Consider the following 23,357-nt stretch of genomic DNA (forward strand, 5'->3'; position numbering starts at 1 on the left):
CTCACTGTCCGGATTCAAGCACATGTTTTTCTCATCTAGCAGAATCATCTTGTGAAATGTGAGCCCAACCTGCACAGGCCCCTGGGTGAGAGCCGATGGGGAGGGTCCGGGTGGGGAGGGGCGGTTGTGGGGGGACTGGTCCCGCTGGCAAGTGAAGCCGCTCCAGATTGGCTCCTGCAGCACCAGGCTCACACCAGGGCCCAGACAGCAAGGAGGCCTGGCCTTGGCCCTGGAGATGCCCAGTTCAAGAAGTTTTCCAAGCTGGCATCACAAGCAAAGACGGAGCAGCTGCCCTGAGAGCTAGCACGCTAAACTGATCTACATTCAAGAAGGGCCTCGGGGCTCGTGGGGGCCACGCAGGGACCTGAAAGTGGAAAGTCGGGACAGAGCATGGGGAATTCCAGTCCCTCCTCCACCCAAGGAGCTAGCCACAAACAGGAACCCCATCAATATGTTCCCTCAGCACCATCAGGGGTCGCGGACTCTCCCCAGCTCTGCAGCCCTGTCCACCTTGCTCACAGGAGGAAGGGATCTTGGTGTGCATTTTCCCTTAGGAAGGGACCTAAGCTGCAGAGAGAGCCTAAGCTTTCCGCTGGGGCACCCGACCTGAGGGCAGCCATATACTTGGAACACTCTTGCTTCGTCTTTATAATAATCTAGGTTTAGGAAGTACTTATGGATAATTTTATAAAACCACCAAAAGTGTGTGGGAAGGAGATAAAGCAATTCTCATTTCCTCCAACCCTATCCAAGTAAACAAGAGGGTACTTTTAAGTAAAGATTCTTTCTAATGAAGAAATAAACCTACACCTCATCCTTCCTCTACCATAAACTCCTGAGGACAGAGGATTTAGAAGTGATTCAAGTGGTGTTTCCTAGTTCTCATCTGCCCAATCTACCCTCCCCATGAATTGCTTTTTCATCTCTCTCACCAAAGCTGGCTGCAAAAAGCTCACTCAAGCCAGCAAACAAGTAAAGGCAATAACACTTCTCAGTGGCACAACCCACATCAGCATACCCTAGATTAGTAGCCACAATGACGGAATGGCTCGTACCTGCTGGTTAGAAACTTCCTGTCATTTCTGTTGCAAGATGCACAGCTACTTCCAGTTCTGGGACATTTTGGAGGGGCGAGAACAAGAAGACAGGAGGGGAAGAGAGCCTCCTGAAAAAATCTGGCAAAGGCTCTTTGAGGATTTACAACCTCTTCCTCTCAGGTAATAGCAAATAGTCCTATCAAGATGAACTTTGAAAGCTGCAGTAACACTTTTGAAAAGAAATCTTATAGTTATACTTGAAACTTGATTTTATTTACTTATACTTGTTTTGGCCGTTGCGGTGCAGCTTGCAGGATCTCAGGTCCCTGACCAAGAATTGAACCGGAGCCACGGCAGTGAAAGCCCAGAATCCTAACCACTAGGCCACCAGGGAACTCCCTTTCTTGAACTTGTTAAATATGCACACCTTTTCCTTTAGCTAGGGGGTTCCCTCGTGGTTCAGACGGTAAAAAAATCTGCCTGCCAGGAGGCAGGAGACCCAGGTTCGATCCCTGGGTCAAGAAGATCCCTTGGAGAAGGGAATGGTTATGCACTTCAGTATTCTTTTCTGGAGAATCCCCATGGACAGAGGATCCTGGTGGGCTACAGTCCATGGGGTTGCAAAGAGTTGGACACAACTCAGCGACTAAAGCTTTCCTTCAGCAAATCCACCTTTAATAATCTATCAAAAGACAACTCTACAGGGCTATAGTGATAGGCAGACCTCTAAGATGGCCTTCAATGATCTCAGTCTCCTGCTCTCCTCCAGGGGATCTTCCTGACCCAGGGATCAAACCCGTGTCTCCTGCTCCTGCATTGGCAGGCAGCTTCTTTACCGCTAGTGCTACCTGGGAAGCCCTCAGGTATCCATGGCACTTGAGTAATCCTCTCTGCCTGAGTGAGGGACCTAGTGATTGACTTCTAGTGAATAGAATACAGCAAAAGGGATGGGGTGCATTTCTGAGATTTTAAAGACAGTGATTTTTGTCGTGCTTACAAATTCTTCCACTCTCTCATCTGTCCATTTTGATGAAGTCAGCTGCCATGCTGTGAGTTCTCCCTCTGAGAGGGAGAGGTGAGGAATGAAGGCCCTCGGGCCAAGAGTCCATCAGCAACTGAATCCAGCCCATAACCACTGAGTCAACTCAGAAGCAGATTCCTCCACCCCGTATCCCCAGCCTGCACCTTGGCTTCAGCCTGGAGAGAGATCTTGAACCGGAGAATTCAGCTAGGCTGTGCTCTGACTCCTGACCCAGAGATACTGAGACATATTACATGTTGTTGTGTTTAAGCCACTAAGTTTTGGGATGTCTTGTTATGTGGCAAGGGATAAAGAATATCATTTTTAAGCACCATGGTTTACAATCACACCAAAAAAAAAAAAATGGAAATAACCCAAAAGTCCATCCTGAGGGAGCTAGTTCAATCAAGAATGACACATCCAGACAAGAAATACTGGGCAGCCCTTAAAATATAATGAGGCAATATATCTGTATTGAAATGGAAAGAAGCCCACAAAAATGAAAAAGCAAGTTGCAAAACCATGTGAGACTTCTAAAACACAGCAGAGGTCTACAATAGATTTTCATTTCTGTAATCTCCAGATAAGCACCTCACACAGTGTTCCCATCTCAGAAAATAACAACTGTAGTTATCTAGTTGCTATAGGCAAACAGACAAACAAAAAAGACAGAAAAGAGAGATCATTCTTGACTCTCCTCTTTTCCTCTAACTGCTCACCTAATCCATCAGTAAATTATACAGTGTACCTTCAAATCACCACATCCCCCACTTCTCACCACCTCCACAGTGACTACTCCCAGCCAAGCCACCATCCCCTCTTTCCTGGGGAGTTACAATGGACCTAATTTGTTACCCTGCTTCCAATTCTGTTCTTCTGCAATGTATTTCCAGACCATAGCCAGAGTGGTGCTTAAAGAATACGGGGACTTCCCTAGTGGGTCCAGTGGTTAAGAATCTGCCTTCCAATGCAGAGGACACAGGTTTGAGCCCTGGTCAAGGAACTAAGATCCCACATGCCACAGGGCACCTAAACCTGCACACTGCAATGACTGAGCCCAGGCACTCTAGAGCCCATGTTCCACAACTAGAGAAGCCTGCACGCTGCAAATAGAAAAGCTCCTGCATGCTGCAACCAGAGAAAGCCCATGTGCCACAACAAAGACCCATAAGCGACTGGGAGTCATGGATACTGTGCTCTGAAATCCATCCCTGCATGTGTGATAAAGTCACACCCTCCATAAGCTACTCCTGGTCAGTGACCGGGCGGGGCAAGATGACCAAGACAAGCCTATTCTTGGGAGATGAAAAATTCACCTAACAGGGGCCTTTGGCTCAAGGGCTTTTCAACAACTTTGCCAAACTCTCTTAGAGCAGCGTAGAACTCCAGGATGCTTCCCCTCGGCCTCTGCCCCCCTCTCTTCACTCAAGTCACAGTCTGACAGCTCTCCCAGGCTCCGACCAGCTCCCTCCCTGTTTCCCTTCCTAGTCAGAGCAGAGCACTCAGAAAGGCCCTGCACTTGACTGAAGGCTTTGCTGTACCTGACTTGAATATGTCATTTCTGCTAAAGGAGACCCACACCTGCACTTTGCACTGGACGCTTGTCTTGTTCACAGGTGTTGCCGTCATAAATCTCTTGTGTGGCTAGTCCTGCCTTGGTGTCTGCTCCTTGGAGGACCCAGACTGACACCCCATGCGTCAGCATGGCTCTGCATCACTTCACGTGAACCTCGGCTCAAACATCACCTCCTCACAGAGGCTTCCTTTGCTGTCCTAAATATAGCACACCCTACCAACCCAGTCTCTCTCTCTCATTAGCCTGCTTTGACTTTCCTCATAGCTCCCCCTGACACTACACTTTTATTTATTCTTTGTTTTGTCTTCCTCTTGAGAATGTAAACTGTACAAAGACCTTGTTTTGTTTAGTATTGTACCCCAGCACCAGGGGAAGAAGAGGGAGGGACATATTGAGAGAGTAGCATCGAAACATATATATTATCTTATGTAAAACAGATAGCTAATGGGAAGTTATTATATAGCACAGGGAGGTCAACCCAGTACTCTGTGACAAGCTAGAGGGGTGGGATGGGGTAGGTAGTAGGAGGAAGGTTCAAGGGGGAGGGGACATATGGCCAATTCACGTTGTTGTACAGCAGAAACCAACACAACATCGTAAAGCGATTATCCTCTAATTTAAAAAAGAAAAAAAAGGCCCATAATAGGTAGCCAATAAAAAGTTTATAAAGAAATTAATATATTTTAAAACATCATATAAAAATCACCTAGATCTTCTTTCAGTTCCAAACATGCATAAAATATAACCTAATATGATCATCGGAGAAGGCAATGGCACCCCACTCCAGTACTCTTGCCTGGAAAATCCCATGAACGGAGGAGCCTGGTGGGCTGTAATCCATGGGGTCGCGAAGAATCGGACACGACTGAGCAACTTCACTTTCACTTTTCACTTTCATGCACTGGAGAAGGAAATGGCGACCCACTCCAGTGTTCTTGCCTGGAGAATCCCAGGGACAGTGGAGCCTGGTGGGCTGTCATCTATGGGGCCGCACAGAGTCGGACACAACTGAAGCAACTTAGCAGCAGCAGCAGCAGCAATGTGATCATCTTGAGAATATACCTCACAGACCTATAAAATATAACTTTTTAAAAACACAGGCCACAAATGAAGAGAGAAAGCCCAAAGCAGGAGGCATGAGAGCAAATGCTGCAAAACTAGCTGAATCTGGATTCAGTTGCATAGGTGCCTAGGACTGGGATGTTAATGTTCAGGTGAGGAGAGGTGATGTAGCCTAGACCCAGGCAAGGTAGGGGACTGGAACCAACATAACTACATACAGTCAAAATTCTTGAAAACCTCCCTCCACATGAGTGTAGGACTAGACAAACTACTACCACTCCCTAGTCACTCAGAGTATATTCTATCCTAGTCTCAAGGTGAAAAAATTGTATATATCTCATGAAAAAATAAAACATCAAGCCTGTGACCTGTACAAGTGTGTGACCCAGATTTACACTGTTTAAATTGTGCAAGAATCCGGAGCTGATAAATTACCAAAAAAATACAGTCAGGACCAAAATGCCCCGGAGAAATATTTTCATAGCCCAGACTCATATAAGGCTCTCTCAGAATAAACAAGTCCTGATGAATAAACCAGACAAAGAAACAAACCAGTCAGAGAGGCCACGTGCATAGGAAGCAGAAGCATTAGCACCTCAAGAACTGATGGTAATAGAATAATCTGATGGACCACAGGCAAGAGTAGCCCCTTGCTCACCACAACTAGAGAAAGTCTGCCCAAAGCAATGAAGACCCAGCACAGCAAAAAATTTTAAAAAAAAGAATAATCTGATGGAACTATAAACTAAGTATGTTTAAAGGTATTTTTAATGTAAAAGAAGGAATAAAAACTATAATAAAAGAACAAGCCTCTATGAAAAAAGAAATGACAGCTTTGGAAAAAAAAGAACTAAGTAGAAATTTTAAAGTGAAAAATACAGTGTTACGTTAAATAATAGATACAGCTAAAAAGAGAATCCGTATCATGGAAGATGGAAAGAAAGTACTCATAATATAGTCAAGAAAGAAAAAAAAGAAATAGAAAAATGTAAAAGAGAGGTTACAAGACATGGAGAGTGTGTTGACAAAATAAAATATACTTTTAATTGGAGTTCCAGGAGAAAGATGTAGAAGAGGAAACATTAAAAAGACAATTACTGAGAATTTGACAGAATAAAGTGCTACCTGTGATGTTTATTTCAATCATCACAAGTTCCAAGCAGGATTCAAAAGAACCACACACATCCCAGGGCCAAAGAGAAAATCATGAAGCAATCAGATAGAAAAAAGAGGTTACCAACCAAATAATGGCAATTAGATCAGGACCAGAATTTTCATTAATGACACAGAAGCAAGAAGATAATGGAATAACATACTCAAGTGGTAAAAAAAATAAATGTGTCAAACTAATATTCTCTATCTAACTACATTATTGCTCAGAAATGTGGGTGAGGGCTTCCCTGGTGGCTCAGTGGTAAAGAATCTATCAATGCAGAAGACATGAGTTCAAACGTGATCTGAGACGATCCCACATGCTGTGGAGCAACTAAGCCCATGTACCACAACTACTGAGCCCGTGCTCTAGAGCCCAGGAGCTGCAGCTACTGAGCCCATGCGCCCTACAGCCTGTGCTCTAGAGCCCAGGAGCTGCAACCACTGAGCCCACGCACCCTGGAGCCTGTGCTCCACAACAAGAGGAGTCACCACAATGAGCAGCCCACGGACTGCAACTAGAGGAGCCCTCACTCTGCACAGCTCGAGAGAAGTCCACGCAGCAAAGACCCAGCACACTCAAAGATAAATACAATTATTTAAAAATGGGAGTAAAATATAGACATATCTATACAAAGAAAAGAATTCCCAATTCAAGGCTCCCTGAAAGAAAATAGTAAATAACAATAATATATTTCAATTTAAAGTAAATTAAACATAGAAAAAAGTAAGATAAACAATGATGAGCAAAGACGATAATAGAGATGATAGTCAGTTTGTAAATAACCATGCTGTTTAAGTTTTTTTTAAGATTAATGGAGGGGAGACATTATAAATGACTTGGAACTAAAATATTGGATAGCAATAATATGGAAGTATGATTATCTTAAAGTATTTTAATGTCCTTGTGTTGTTTGGTAGAATATCTATTTTGAAGAATTTCTAAAGAGATTTTAGGGGCTTCCCTGGTGGTCCAGTGGTTAAGAATCTGCCTTGCAATGCAGAGGACACTGGTTCTATCCCTGGTTTAGGAAGATCCCACGTACTTTAGGGCAACTAAGCCTGTGCACCACAACTACTGAACGCACGTGCAGCAACCACTGAAGCCCGTGAGGCCTAAAGCCCAAGCTCCGCAATGAGAGAAGCCGCCACAACGAAAGGCCCACACACCGCAACCAGAGAAGCCCGCACACCGCAACCAGGAGTAGCCTCCACTCTCTGCAATTACAGAAAGCCTGCACACAGCAACGAGGACCCAGTGCAATAAACACACTTTTTAAAAAAGTTTTTTAAAGCTAAGCATGCACATTATAACTTTAATTATAACTTTAAGGGAAATACGAGTGGAGATGGGAAGAAGAAATGTAATGTATACTTTCCAAAGTAAAAGCAGGGAGGAGAAGGAAAAAAGAACACTCAGATGAGAGGTGAAAAGATAAATAAAATCAGAAAAAAAAAAATTACCATGGGCAGATATTCATTAAAGGAAATTTAAAGACTATAGTTCAAGTCAAGGAAATTGACAGAGATGTAAGACATCTAAAAGGACCTAGAAGAAGGAATTGAGAGGATACAAGAAGATAAAAGATATAAGATCCCAAACTATAAGAAAGAATGAAGAAGACAGAAAATGGTGAATATTTTCTGAAAATGATAAATCAGTACAAGCATTGACTCTACAGAAGCATAAAAGAAGTAATGCTTTATGAGATTCTAAAAGAAAAGAAATATATACACTTAAAATATATAAAACCACTAACATACAAGCGGGGGCAGGGCAGAAAAGGGAGGATGTTGTTCAGAATAAAGCTATTGATCACTTTAGAATTGGGTGAGTTAAAGTCACAATTACTAGGTTAACCACTAAAGTTTTTAAAGTATAAAAAACTGATAGTTAACCATGATCAGTTTTTTAGACTGATAAAAACCAGTATAATTTTCAGAGTGGTACAGGAAGAAAAAAGTGGAGTGAGACAACAAACTCAATCAACCCAAAAGAAGACAAGAAAGGAGAGAAGAAACCGATCTTGTGGGACAAACAGAGAGCACCAAAGACTTGGGCAGACAGGAATTAAAATATATCAGTAATGATAACAAATGTAAGTCCACTTAATTTTCCACTTAAAATATGGTAACAAATTTAAACACCTTCTGGGGCTGGTAAAGTCATACACATGAGTAAACAGCAGATATAGGAAAACAACAGCTCAAATGAAAGGATAACTGATCCTTCTACAGAGTAGGAGAGACAATAGAGCATAGTGGGGCCTGGGGCAAACCGGTGAGAGAATACCCATCCAAAGAAGGCAGTGCTCATGGACTTCTGCCATGGGAATACTGTCCAGGGTCCTGTGTGTCAACTTGCAAACAAAACTGGGATTTCTGAGTTTTATGAGGAATCTGAGTTTTAAACATAGGCTACCACTTTTCTAAAAAAAAAAAAAAAAATCACTGGGAAAAAAATCTCCTATCAACTCCATGGATGGAAGAAAGGAGACAAAAATGAAACATGCAAGCAAAGAAAAAGCATGATAAATAAAATGCAGAGGGAAAAAACCCCATAAAACAAAAGGAAAAAAGAGCCACCTCTGGGAGACCTTGCAGCACAAATGGAAGTGACGGCTTCTACTAAACACCCACTGTGATCCACACCCTGTAATTTCCACCCTGTTCAACCTTATCATTTGGCTGAAGAGACCTAACATTAAAGGATGGGAAAAACACGGAATAATCCAAACATAAAGTACATGGAGCACCAGTGGTCACTGAAAACTCCAAATGATGTCTGGTGCTTATTCCATCAGTCCTGCTTACACTAAGTCTCCTGTGGGGCTTACTGGGTACCTGCACTCATCTACCTGTTAATGAAAACAGTGATGTTAAAAAACCCTTGAGCTCCTACCAGGAAGCCCACTCCTGCGACTTCCCTGGTGGTCCAGTGATTAGTACTCCACACTTCCATTATGGGGCATGGGTTCCATCCCTGGTTGGGGAGCTAAGATCCGGCAGGCAGCCTGGCATGGGGGTGGGGTGGGGAGAAGTCCCTTTCCAACGGACCTCAAGGAAAACTTTTCCTGGTCGAGTCAAGCCAGCCTCTCATCTCACTCTCCTTCTAGCCTTGCTGACTCCTTCCATGACAAAAAGGCCCTTTTCTGCCTGACCTTTCAAAAACTTGCAGATCTTACAAATGGAGCACACTCCATAATGCTCTCCCCTCCCAATAGTGCAATAAGCCCCTTTCCTGAAGTGCAATAATCCTTTTGAATAAAGTCTCTCCTTAAAAAAAAAAAAAAAAAATGCCTGAAAGGATAGAGGGGAGGAAGCTGAGAAAAGAAGAATTAAGGATGTTCACCCTATGTGACTCTCAGTCTGTCAACTGAGCCAGTTCCTGGAATGTCACTTCTTCCTCATGACCTGTGCAGTAAGGTCCCAAGTGTTCAGCATGGCTTCCATGGCGGTCAGACTTGGCTCATTGCAGCCCCTGCCTCCACACCTCTGCCCAGGCTACTGCCCCTGCCAGGATGCCCGTAGTCTCCTCTTCCACACTTGAAACCAAGCCGACCCCCAAGTGAAATATTCTCTTAAAGGCTGCTTAAGGTGCCTGATGAAATCCCTGTAGGAGGAATGCACTTCATGGCTATTTTAAAGCTTAGTTGGGATCCCCTGGAGGAGGGCATGGCAACCCACTCCAGTAGTCTTGCCTGGAGAATCCCATGGACAGAGGAGCCTGGTGGGCTATGGTTCACAGGGTCACAAAGAGGTGGACATGACTGAAGTGACTTAGCACGCAAGCACGGGCTCTGCAAAAATATGTGTAATGACACAAACATAATTGTGTTCATCATCATTCCAGAAGACATAAGAGTAAATGGATTGGCTTGATGGGGCTGCTCTTGGCAAGGGATGAGCCATGGTTGGGACTGGATTCTATTCCTAAAGGTTCTTGCTTGTAGACACGCCTCCTGCCAAAGCTGTCTCATCCACTGGAAAGCAGAGCTACAATGCCTATTGTAGCTAAATACTCTAAGACTTACATTTCTGTACCTAAATACTCTAAGGTTTAAAATTAACAAATGTATAAATAAATGTTTATAAATATATAATGCTGACTTGATAACTTTCAAATCTTATATTCAAAGATGTGCTCACTCAGTCATATCCAACTGTTTGCAACGCCATGGATTACAGCCCACCAGGCTCCTCTGTCCATTGAATTTTCCAGGCAAGAATACTGAAGCAGGTTGCCATTTCCTCCTCCAGGGGATCTTTGGCAGGCGGATTCTTTACCAACGAACCACCCAGGAAGCCCAATATTCAAAGATACTTTACTCTATATGGTAAATTATTAATACATTGTCTCACTTTTTAAAAACAGGTGAATGAATAACTCCTGGGAAATCAGAGCAATCATGAATTGAATGAGCTACTTATAGTCAACCTCAAAAGCGAAATTATAAGAATGCTTTTCATTTCTTGCAGCAGAAACTACATTTAACGGTGTAGGCACACGTTGACATGCTTGGCATGTGTGTGGGCAGAAGAGGACCGAGGGCCTTGGAAAGTCACGAAGGCCTCATCCCATGCACAGCAGGAGGTGGGGGGCAGGAGGGGCAGGACACAGGGCTGGTGGGACATGAAGAGGTGCTGGGGGCATGGCAGAGGGCCGGTTATGGCTGAAGTGGTCCCTGCTCTGACCACCACCTCTCATAAAATCATTAATAAAACTAGAGGCCCAGGAAAATGCTGATTTCCACTGGATTTGTTGTAGAAATGGAACAAGGACAAGACTCAGAGTCCAAGTTGGATTTTGAATAAAAGTGAGGAGGCTGCATGATTCAGCAGCAGGGACAGAGAAGAAGAAGGGGGTCAGAGCAGGGGTGAGGGAGGCAGAGGAGAAGGGGGCTGGAGCAGGGGTGAGGGGCAGAGGAGAAGGGGGCCGGAGCAGGGGTGAGGGGTGCAGAGGAGAAGGGGGCTGGAGCAGGGGTGAGGGGCAGAGGAGAAGGGGGCCGGAGCAGGGGTGAGGGGTGCAGAGGAGAAGGGGGCTGGAGCAGGGGTGAGGGGTGCAGAGGAGAAGGGGGCCGGAGCAGGGGTGAGGGGCAGAGGAGAAGGGGGCCAGAGCAGGGGTGAGGGAGGCAGAGGAGAAGGGGGCCAGAGCAGGGGTGAGGGGTGCAGAGGAGAAGGGGGCCGGAGCAGGGGTGAGGGGGACAGAGGAGAAGGGGGCCGGAGCAGGGGTGAGGGGCAGAGGAGAAGGGGGCTGGAGCAGGGGCCATGTTGAACTCACAGTGTCAGGAACTGGGTTTCAGGTCAAGTTTTCTAAGCCTTTGTGGGGCAGAAGAGCCCTCAATGAGACTTGATACCTGCATTTCATGACGGATGTTTTTCTGAAAAAGGGCAACTTGTCAAGATCATCCGGTGCTAAGGACAGGTTGAAAATAGAAGTGACTGGGTGTTCTTCACATGGGCTCCGTCTCAGAGACTCAAGTTAATGAGGAGAGAAGGGGAGCGGGTGAGCCAAGTGCTGTCACAGAAGCCCTGGATCGCACAAGGTCTTCCAGGTTTCCCACGGCCCCTGCTGCCTACCAGGTGGGGGTTGAGGAGGCGATCTCCACGCTCCCAATTAGAATGGACCAATACCAGACCCAGAATGGAACAAAACAAAAACGTGGGTGGGGCAGGAAACCATAGGAAGTGCGCGTTTCTCCCTGTGCAAATCTGATGGGTGGGAAGCAGAAAACAGAGCAAAGACCATTATTGTGAGCTTATTTTTACTTTAAATAAAAAGGTAAAAAACTTGAAAACCATTATCTGTTAGCCTCCAATTTCGAAGTCACTCTAACCCAGGAGTCCCCAGCCTTTTTGGCACCAGAGACCAGTTCCACAGAAGACAATCCTCCCATGGACCAAGAAGCGGTGGGGGGATGGTCTGGGGATGATTCAAGCACATTACATTTATTGTGCACTTTATTTCTATTATTATTACATTGTGATATATAATGAAATAATTATACCACCATAATGCAGAAGCAGTGGGAGCCCTAAGCTTGTTCTCCTGAGTGAGGGTGGTGGTAATACAAGTCATAGGGAGAGACTGTAAATACAGATGAAGCTTGGCTCACTTGCCTACCACTCACCTCCTGCTGTGTGGTCTGGTTCCTAACAGGCCACGGACCAGTGCTGTAACCTGGGGACCCCTGTTCTAACCCATCCACATGAAAGAGCCACCCCAAAGTCTCCCCAGGCTTCCCAGATGGCACTAGTGATAAAGAACCCGCCTGCTAATGCAGGAAACATAAGAGACGTGGGATCAGTCCCCGGGTCAGGAAGATCCCCTGGAGGAAGGCATGGCAACCCAACCCAGTATTCTTGCCTGGAGAATCCCATGGACAGAGGAGCCTGGCAGGCTAAAGTCTATAGAGTCACAAAGAGTTGGACACAACAGTTAGAACCAGACATGGAACAACAGAGTGGCTCCAAATTGGGAAAGGAGTACGTCAAGGCTGTATATTGTCACCCTGCTTATTTAACTTCTATGCAGAGTACATCATGAGAAATGCCAGGCTGGATGAAGCACAAGCTGGAATCAACACTGCCAGGAGAGGGACTTCACTGGTGGTCCAGTGATTAGGATTCTGAGCTCCCAATGCAGAGGCCCTGAGTTCAATCCCTGGTTGGGGAGCTAGATCCCACATGCTGCAACCAAGGGTTCGCATGCTGCAACCAAGAGTTCATGTGCCACAACTAGTTCCTGGCACAGCCAAATAAATAAATATTTAAAAAAAAAAAAAAAAAAAAAGACTGCCAGGAGAAATATCAATAACCTCAGATACACAGATGACACCACCCTTATGGAAGAAAGTGAAGAGGAACTAAAGAGCCTCTTGATGAAAGTGAAAGAGGAGAGTGAAAAAGTTGACTTAAAACTCAACTTTCAAAAAACAAAGATCATGGCATCTGGTCCCATCACTTCATGGCAAATAGATGGAGAAACAATGGAAATGGTGACAGGCTTTATTTTCTTGGGCTCCAAAATCACTGCGGATGGTGACTGCAGCCATGAAATTAAAAGATGCTTGCTCCTTGGAAGAAAAGCTATAACCAACCTAGACAGCATATTAAAAGCAGAGACCATTACTTTGCTGACAAAGGTCCATCTAGTCAAAGCTATGATTTTTCCAGTAGTCATGTATGGATGTGAGAGTTGGACTATAAAGAAAGCTGAGTGCTGAAGAATTGATGCTTTTGAACTGTGGTGTTGGAGAAGACTCTTGAGAGTCCCTTGAACTGCAAGGAGATCAAGCCAGTCAATCCCAAAGGAAATCAGTCCTGAATATTCATTGGAAGGACTGATGATGAAGCTGAAACTCCGAAACTTTGACCACCTGATAAGAAGAACTGACTCACTGGAAGACTTGATGCTGGGAAAGATTGAAGGCAGGAGAAGGGGACAACAGAGGATGAGATGGTTGGATGGCATTGCCGACTCAGTGGACATGAGTTGGTGATGGACAGGGAAGCCTGGTGTGCTGCAGTCCATGGGGTTGCAAAGAGTTGGACATGACTGAGCAACTGAACTGACTGACTGAAGCAACTTAACGTGCACGTGAAGGCTCCCCTGCAGGAATTCCAGGAGGGTTGTTCTTGCTGCATTTCAGGCCTGCCCATCTCCTGAGCCCTGTCCCTGCCCTGTGGGCTTGATGCCTGCACAAATCAACCCTTTGCCCCCTCTGAACACATCCTCTCACTCTCTCAGAACTCAGGATCCCACACACCTGGGGCTTTGTCTGCAGGCACTCACATCCAGGCATTGGGCTCACCAGGGGACCAGCCAGTAAACTACATCCACACCTTAGTGAGGGGCTAGCCTGGGACTCTGAGACATACAATGACAGGGACCATATACCTCAGTTCATGAAAACTTAACTCAGCCATTAACAATACAAGAACCACCCTGGAAAATTGACCCTACCGCTGAAAGAAATGGGAATACCAGACCACCTGACCTGCATCTTGAGAAACCTGTATGCAGGTCAGGAAGCAACAGTTAGAACTGGACATGGAACAACAAACTGGTTCCAAATAGGAAAAGGAGTACGTCAAAGCTGTATATTGTCACCCTGCTTATTTAACTTATATGCAGAGTACATCATAAGAAACACTGGGCTGGAAGAAGCACAAGCTGGAATCAAGATTGCTGGGAGAAATATCAATAACCTCAGATATGCAGATGACACCACCTTATGGCAGAAAGTGAAGAACTAAAACGCTTCTTGACGAAAGTGAAAAAGGAGAGTGAAAAAGTTAGCTTAAAGCTCAACATTCAGAAAACGAAGATCATAGCGTCTGGTCCCATCACTTCATGGCAAATAGATGGGGAAACAGTGGAAACAGTGTCAGACTTTATTTTTGGGGGCTCCAAAATCACTGCAGATGGTGACTGCAGCCATGAAATTAAAAGACGCTTACTCCTTGGAAGGAAAGTTATGACCAACCTAGATAGCATATTCAAAAGCAGAGACAGTACTTTGCCAATAAAGGTCCGTCTAGTCAAGGCTATGGTTTTTCCTGTGGTCATGTATGGATGTGAGAGTTGGACTGTGAAGAAAGCTGAGTGCTGAAGAATTGATGCTTTTGAACTGTGGTGTTGGAGAAGACTCTTGAGAGTCCCTTGGACTGCAAGGAGATCCAACCAGTCCATCCTAAAGGAGATCAGTCCTGGGATTTCTTTGAAAGGAATGATGCTAAAGCTGAAACTCCAGTACTTTGGCCACCTCATGTGAAGAGTTAACCCATTGGAAAAGACTCTGATGCTGAGAGGGATTGGGGGCAGGAGGAGAAGGGGATGACAGACGATGAGATGGCTGGATGGCATCACCGACTTGATGGACGTGAGTTTGAGTGAACTCTGGGAGTTGGTGATGGACAGGGAGGCCTGGCGTGCTGCGATTCATGGGGTCACAAAGAGTCGGACACGACTGAGCAACTGAACTGAACTGTTTTTGAACAGACCACTCAGCCAAGCTCCAGATCAGCATTTTCCATTGCCAGGTGGACAGTTTCTGTGGGATGTCTCATTGGCATCTGCAGGGGTTAATAGTCAGCCGCCTGTTGCTCTGGCTAAGCCATGAGAAAATCACCATGGGAAAAGAATAAAAGCAAAATATAGCAATACAGCATAACCCAAATAAAAGTACATCGGGTTGATTAGCTGGGGTCGGCATACCCTGCGAAGCTAAGGAAAAATATAGTGTAGACCTTGGAATGCTGGGTCGGTGCAAGTTCAGAACGCTGCTTGGGCACACACTAAGATGTTTTCCCAAGGCATATGCAGATCTATGGCCTCCAGCTAGGTGATAGCGCTTGTATAAGAAAATAACAAAGATAGTTTAGTAATCAGTAAAAATTCTATGGTAAATGGACTTTCCTGATTCAGATGGTAAAAAATCTGCCTGCAATGCAGGAGACCTGAGTTCTATCCCTGGGTCAGGAAAATACCCTGGAGAAGGGAATGGCTACCCACTTCAGTATTCTCGCCTGGAAATTTCCATGGACAGAGGAGCCTGGCAGGCTACAGTCCATACGGTCACAAAGAGTCGGAAACAACAGAGTGACTAACTCTTTACTCTATATTATTAACTATTGTTAGCCACAAAAGTATAAACTCCTTGAGATTTACAATAAGAGTCTTTAAAATAAGAGTCCAAAACCTATATTTAATTTGTCCTATCAGTATTTCTTAAGCACCTGCTAGGTCAAGCTAGGTTTGCTGTGGTGAACAAAACAGAAATAACTCTTAATGGAGCTTATAGTCTGGAAAGGCAAAGTCATCAAACACACACATACACACAAGACGCAAGGACAAATTGTGCTGTGTGCTAAGAATGACGGAGCAAGTGTTACAAGAGACGACGGTGGGACAAGGGCTAGTTCAGACTCCGGTCCCAGAACTCTGGTTTCCAAGTCAATGCTCCATTAAGTATCCTGGAGGCAACGAATAGAAATAATTTCCCGTATCTTGGGTAGTCATGCCCCAAATGAACAGAAGCATAACTGAACCAAGTATAATGGTACTTGGCCAAGCATAATTGGTCAAGTGCCATGGCAGGAGACGTAAAGAGACATGGGTTCAATCCCTGGGTTGGGAAGATCTCTTGGAGGAGGGCATGGCAACCCACTCCAGTATTCTTATCTGGAGAATCCCATGGACAGAGGAGCCTGGTGAGCTACCGACCACAGAGTTGCAAAGAGTCAGACATGACGGAAGCAATGTAGCACGCACGCACGCACGCACCATGGCATCCAAGTATCAGGGTTTCATGTTTGATTATAACTTTCACCTGTCATTCAAGTTCCCACATTCTGATCACAGCCTAGGTTTTACAGTTTTGTGCCAATTCCGCAGCTTTAAAGTAAGCAGCAGAAAGCCATCCAGGCGAGTAGAAGCGGAAAGTCGTGCTTTTAAGAATATAACAGCAATAAGAAAAATACGTAGGACTTGGCTCTGTTTAAATCGGAAGTAGAGCCAAGGGAGCCCGAGAGTCCTCAGTGTGGGGAGATAATTCTCCATGTTGTTTTTGCAAGTCTGATTGCCAGACTGTCTTTTCTGGGAAGTTTCCTTTAACAAACAGCGTAGGAAGCAAGAGACAGTATCCTGCTCCAAAGGGCACATTTGATTCCTGATCAGCAGAGTAAAGACAGGGAACAACTCCAACTCCAGGGCAGAGAAGATCTGTCTACACTCCAGGGTAATAAAGATAATGGGACTGTCTGGAAGGGAGGATGGGCAGGTCCTCCTGTAAGATGTTGGGGTGGGGGATGGTGGAGTGTACCTAAGCTCAGTGTTGCTGAGCTGGGAACAGGCCCCTGTGCACAGCACCCACCCGGGCCCACAGCCACAACACCCCCATGGGACTTGAGAGGAAAGGGGGGACTGATGTGAACAGGAAGTTCATGCTGTCTGCTGAACCGTGAGTACCTAAGTTCTTATGATCTGCTAAGTTCCCTCTCTCTCTAGGTTGCTACTTAGGGACTACTTGACCCTTCTGAGCACGAGTTGGAAGATCTCCTTTCTTGCATTTGCCATGAATAACTCAACTATTTCCACAGGTTCTCCGTGTGCATCTTTCACACTTCGATGCTATACATCTTTTCCCTGCCTTATTATGGTTTTTGCCCAATCATGTTTCTGCCATCTCAAACTTGGTTTACTTACGGCCTTTTAGGCGCACCCTTTTAGTTTTCACTGCTATCTGATAATCTTCACTCCCAATGTCAAATTTCTGAGAAAAATAGTCTATTGTGACAACGTGTCTCTGATGGGATAGAGATTTATTTTCAAACCAGGCAAGCCCATAGGTCTGTTAGTTTGCAGACTGGCTCCCCTTGAGTCAGGTGATGACTATTGATCTGCAATCTCTCCCCTCATACCTGCCCTCCTACTCTCCGCTGTGTGTTGCCCCTGGGGCTGGAAGCCTGCAAACGACTTTCCCAAACTCCATTACCAACTGATCTCCTATTATGTTGTAAACATGGGAGGCAGAGGAAGGGGAGCATCACGTGGAACAAAGACAAAATCTTCCTGGAAAGATGTAGCTCTTACAGGGAGGCAGCTGTGGTTAACAGCCTCTAGAGCAGGGTGATTCAGAACTCTAACCATTCCAGCTCGAACTCAGCTCAGCATTTAGCCCAGCCAATATCAGGGTAAGTCACACCTACAGAGGCTTCATGCATTGACTTAATCACACAGGGTGCTCTTTGCATACCCAACAGAACTGCATGACATCATGATGAGAGCACTGAGGGAAGTCTGGCTTCCAGAATGTACACTTCCAGGCTGCCTGTGTCCACTTATCTCATGCCAGGGTTAGGAGAAGGACTGGCCTAGGGTTACAACCATCCCATGGCAGGGACTCAATCATTCCTACTTATTCTGGGGGGAAAAAAAAAAAATGGTAACCTACACAGACTAAAAGGCGAACCATGACGTTTCAACTGTCTTGTGGGGGTTTAGATAATTTTGAGTCCCATCTTCCTTTTCAAAAGTCTAGATGCTGCCACCAGATTTTCTCTTCAGCCATTCTGGGCGAGTTCTTCAGTTTTTCTCTGCTGTTTCACACTCACATGTATCTTTTTGCCCTGGCACAGCCTTTTGTCAACAGTATTCCCTTTTACTGCTCCTGGTCTGTCCTCCTCCTTCACTTGTGGTTTTCTCCCCTTGTCATTTAAGCTTTCTCAGCTATGCACAGAAATCGAACAGAAGCCTTTTGTGTAGGGGATCCTCTCCCTCCCAAGCAGTTCTGAAAGCAGCAGGTGCCCCAGCAAAGCCTTGGTTTGGACCTTAGACCTACACCAGCAGCTGCTAATCCTGAGTTCTCACTCTTTTTTAAAAAGCAGTAAAATGGACTTACATGAAAACCAAGTGTGTTGGGGTTAACTCTCTTATCTTGAGCTCAAGCCACTCTGGCCTCGAAACTTTCCAAAAGCACCACACTTCTCTCACCATCGGAAGAGAGAGTGACTATGTTGCTGGTACAGACCTCTGTTTATGTTGGAGATGGCTAGGCATGGATTTCCCTAATCAGCAGAAAAATGCAAACTGCATGTGTGGGTGGGGTGAAGGTTGGGGGGTTTGCAGGATACCAGAGTTGCAAGTAAAAGCACAGATTTCCCTAGCTGGGAACAGGCCCTGGAAAGGGAACCTCCCCACATCAGATAAGGAAAAATGTATTTCATATTGTCAGCCCCTGTTATATTTAGATAATAAAGAATACTTGGGCAGAGGAAAATGATAATAATAGTAATAATACCTGCAACAAATATTCTTTGTACTTCACACTTCTAAAATCTTCATATATATCTGTATATTATTTCATCACAAGAATAAGATCATTATACAGTATGGACAAGATTAACATGTGGTCCATAATTTAAAAACTAAGATATACTATTTATAACTGTTCATCTGAGGCTGTTGCTGCTGTCAAATATATAAAACAGATGCCTTCAGGCTGAGAGATTTGGTGCCAATTCTAAGTAATCCAGAAAGTTAGAAAAACTGAAAATAGAAGTGCATTTATGCTGTTTATCAAGGAAAAGAATGTTTTCTTCTCAAATGATAAAGCTGTGCAAGAGAGCACAGCAACAGGCTCAGAAAAACGATGGCAGCATCCTTTTGTTAGGGGAAGCACACAGACTGAAACCCGCCCACCCTGGCCAGAAACCATAGTAACCATTTGCATGAGTTGTTTTATGACAGGAGGTCCTGGTAAGGAACAGGGAACTAATAAGCCTCCACCAACCAGAAGAGTTCCGGAAAGGTCAAAAGGAGACAACACCTGTCCGACAACCTCCCAGAATCTTTCTCTCTGGCATCCATCTTGGCTGAACAAGGTGTGCACCAGCAGGAAGGACTCTGAGTCAGAATGATTGGCTAAGGACAACCTGGAAACTAATCCCATCACCATAAAACCCGAGACTGCAAGCCATGTGGCAGAGCTGTTCTCCTGGGTTCCCTTACCCTACTGCTCTCCACCCGGGTGCCCTTGCCCAATAAAATCTCTTGCTTTGACAACACATGTGTCTCCTTGGACAATTCATTTCCAAGTGTTAGACAAAAGCCCAGTTTCGGGCCCTGGAATGGGTCCCCCTTCCTACAACATTTACAGGACATTTTAGACCCCACATAATTCTGCTGGAATAAGACATATTTTCTTTCTAAAAATAGTCACTGTCCATCAAGCTGCTTAGTTTTTTTGGGAGGACGACATATCAAGATCAACCATTTTTTTCTTTATGCCAGCTTAGAAAGGTAATTCCTTAAAGATCAAGATAAGCATTTTTATACTTTGTAATCACCTTTGATTTTGCATTACCATCTTTATAGGCATATGTCCTTGAACTCTTGAGATAGCTAAGCTGAAAACAGCCTTCTCATCGCCTTACTCACCACTGGCCCAGCTCAAATAGAGAATCCTTGTAGGGAAGAAAAAAAAAAGAGCTTTGCAAAGGAGATAAAGAGTAGAGGAAGAGAAGCCCATGAGGGCAAAGGCAAATTGTAGGCTACTTTCATGTAAAACTGAAAACCTGGTATATGCACATATCTGTCTGCACACATTTGCATGAGGAAGGAGAAAGGTGTGGAACAACTTAGGCCAGTCCAGGGAGGAAATGGGAAAGAAAATTAGGAGAAGTCACAGAGTCGGACACAACTGAGCCACTAAGCATTCACACCAGGTTATAGGTTTTCTAAGTAATCAAGGAGCACTAAAAGCAAAGAAAAACCTTGCATTGCTTTGCTTACAAAATATAAGTCTTCCAACTGGGGCTTCGTATCAGCATCAGCTTGTACAGTCAAGTCATGCAGTCTTTGCATGGATTATTTTACTGCACGGACAATTAGAGGTTAGATTTGCCAAGGAAGCTACTATAGCAAAATCTGGTTTTCTTGCTAGGAGTTAGAAACCTCATTAAAGCAGAAGGACAACTGAAAATTTAAGCTTCATTAGACAATACTAGGAAGCACTTGTCCAAATTTGATGTATTTATGTAACACGGTTTTTTTTTTTTTTCTGATCAGAGCCTCAAATTCTAACTCAATTGGTCAGTTCAGACCTGTCTTCTTATGGCTCTTTGGCTGCAAAATCAGGACATTGTGCATATATCTATATATATATAGTCAGTACAGTATCTACTTCTAAACCTTTACAGATATGTTTAAAATTTTAGTTTTACAACCTAAATCTTCAATTAGGTGTGGTGAGCTGTGACTCATCTTCTCAATAAAATAATAGGATTCCGATATATATGGCACATTGCATTTACAATAAGGAAAGCTGTAATTAGGTGTGTTTTTAAGATTTAGCTCTGATATAATCAAGTCAGCCCAGGTAGTCAGACATATTAGTTTCTGTCAGTACAGGAATCCACATATTTGGAACCGAATCTTTCTCCTGGGGAGGCTACAGCACACCTCTCCGTAAGCGTCTGGAGAACTTTTAAATCATTCTTTAATTAATGCTTTCAGCACCCCTGTGACCTCATTATGCTGTTGTTATTAAGCATTTTATTTTCTTGGTCCCAAGAGTTCCTCATAGCAAATACATGTTTCCCAGCAGACATTTATATTTTCTGACAGGAAAGTTGGCTTCTCATGCATGATATAAAGCAAATGTTAATTAGGATGATGGTTAAGATGGCCCAGACTCTTTCCAAACATTTTCATAGCTGGCAGCATTCCACTTTCCTCTTCCTGTAAGCCGAGAAACCTAAGTGGTTATTTTTCTTCTTGGGGTAGAAATATCTAGGTAAAAGCAGTCAAAGAATATTCAGAGTGGCTTAGCCAAAAGATATCCTGAGAAAAGCTCCCTATTTAGGGCTGTCATAGAATGTCATGAGGAGGGCTTCCCTGGTGGTCCAGTGGTTAAGAATCTGCCTGCCAATGCAGGGACATCGGTTCCATCCCTGGCCTGGGAAGATCCCACGTGCCTCGGGGCAACCAAGGCTGTGGGCCACAACTACTGAGCCTGTTGCACCTAGAGCCAGCCGATGCTCCCCAACAAGCAAAGCCACAGCGGTGAGAAGCCTGAACACCACAACTAGAGAGTAGCCTGTGCTGGCGGCAACTAGAGAAACCTGCCCGCAGGAACAAAGACCCAGCACAGTCAAAAATAAATAAATAAATACATCTTTAGAAAAAATATGCCAAGAGGAGGTTCAATGCCTACAACGTTTCTGGAGGTCACAATTAGCCCAGCTATATACTCTTTGACTCACAAATCACTTCTGGGTAATGTTCCGGAGGAAAAAGTTATAGACGTGCAGACAGTTTGGATGTGAAAGCTTATGAATGTCGGTAGCATAGCACTGTTTGCCAATAGTGTCAAATCTTTGAAAAACCTATCTTTCTAAAAATAGATCATAGGATATCCATATGTTGCTATGCTATGCTAAGTCACTTCAGTCGTGTCTGACTCTGTGTGACCCCATAGACGGCAGCCACCAGGCTCCCCTGTCCCTGGGATTCTCCAGGCAAGAACACTGGAGTGGGTTGCCATTTCCTTCTCCAATGCATGTAAGTGAAAAGTGAAAGTGAAGTCGCTGAGTCTTGTCCGACTCTTAGCAACCCTATGGACTGCAGCCTACCAGGCTCCTCCATCCATGGGATTTTCCAGGCAAGAGTACTGGAGTGGGATGCCATTGCCTTCTCCAATCCATATGTTAGGTAAATAGAATAGGGAAAATGGCATCCAAAATGGCGGTGGCTAAAAGACAAGGAAGGGAAAAGCCCGTGAAAATAGAACAGAGGAAGGTCAAAGGAAGGTCCGAGGAGAGGACTGAGGACTTCAGATAGAACAGCACTACTGACTAAGCCCAATTTGCATAGGGCAGACCCAGGGAGAAGAAAAAAACATATAAAAAGAGGAGCCAAAAGGCTCTCTCTCTTCTCTCCCCCAACCCCCTGCGCCCCGGGGTGCTCTTCTCTTCGAGTCTTTGGATCAACGTGCCCTCATGCCTCGAAGATGGATTTTCCTGCTATCTTCTAAATAAAATAGAGCTGTGACACTGAGCTGTAACACTGATTTGTCTAAGAGCTATAACACGGTCCGTTCGAGACCTGAGAGCTATAACATGGTTCAAGACCCGAGAGCTGTGACACGCAGAGGGAGCTTTAATGTCCATACCTCCAAATCTTTGTTGTGATTAGACAAAAACCGAAGCACATACACTCATGTGACACATACAATGGAATTCTATAAAGACTTTTTAAAAGCTTTAATATATGAAAAATATATATGACCCCACTCCAGTACTCTTGCCTGGAAAATCCCATGGACAGGGGAGCCTGGTAGGCTCCAGTCCATGGGGCCGCTAAGAGTCGGGGCACGACTGAGTGACTTCACTTTCACTTTTCACTTTCATGCATTGGAGAAGGAAATGGCAACCCACTCCAGTGTTCTTGCCTGGAGAATCCCAGGGACAGAGGAACCTAGTGGGCTGCCGTCTATGGAGTCGCACAGAGTCAGACACGACTGAAGCGACTTAGCAGCAGCAGCAGCAATATTACACATAAACAAGCAGATAATGAAATAGCATGTCTAGAATTATCTCAATTTCTTAATATACATACATCTATGACTGAAAATAAATCCAAAAGTTAATAATAATTACAGTAGGATAGAGTGATTTTCTGAGAAGGCAATGGCACCCCACTCCAGTACTCTTGCCTGGAAAATCCCATAGACAGAGGAGCCTGGTAGCCTGCAGTCCATGGGGTCGAGAAGAGTCGGACACGATTGAGCGACTTCACTTTCACTTTTCACTTTCATGCATTGGAGAAGGAAATGGTAAGCCACTCCAGTGTTCTTGCCTGGAGAATCCCAGGGACAGGGGAGCCTGGTGGGCTGTCATGGGGTCGCACAGAGTCGGACACGACTGAAGTGACTTAGCAGCAGCAGCAGAGTGATTTTAAATTTCTTTATATTTTCATAATTTTTTTGTAGTTTAACATTTATAC

The 23,357-nt window shown here is 44.7% G+C and overlaps 1 protein-coding gene across 4 annotated transcripts in view; it reads right to left on the bottom strand.

Annotated features, from left to right (window-relative positions):
- Nucleotides 1-23,357, bottom strand: part of MOB3B (MOB kinase activator 3B) — a 235,145-nt gene that overhangs the window by 181,355 nt on the left and 30,433 nt on the right. The window contains exon 1 of one of the 4 annotated variants that reach the window (XM_070375975.1): nt 4,431-4,591. The exons of the other annotated variants lie outside the window; for them this stretch is intronic. The gene's annotated coding sequence lies outside the window, so the exon portion shown is untranslated. Of the gene's footprint in view, nt 1-4,430; nt 4,592-23,357 lie in introns of those variants that run through there. 4 annotated transcript variants of the gene reach the window in all.

This window comes from Bos mutus, chromosome 8 (genome assembly GCF_027580195.1).
Source record: "Bos mutus isolate GX-2022 chromosome 8, NWIPB_WYAK_1.1, whole genome shotgun sequence".
NCBI lineage: Eukaryota > Metazoa > Chordata > Mammalia > Artiodactyla > Bovidae > Bos > Bos mutus.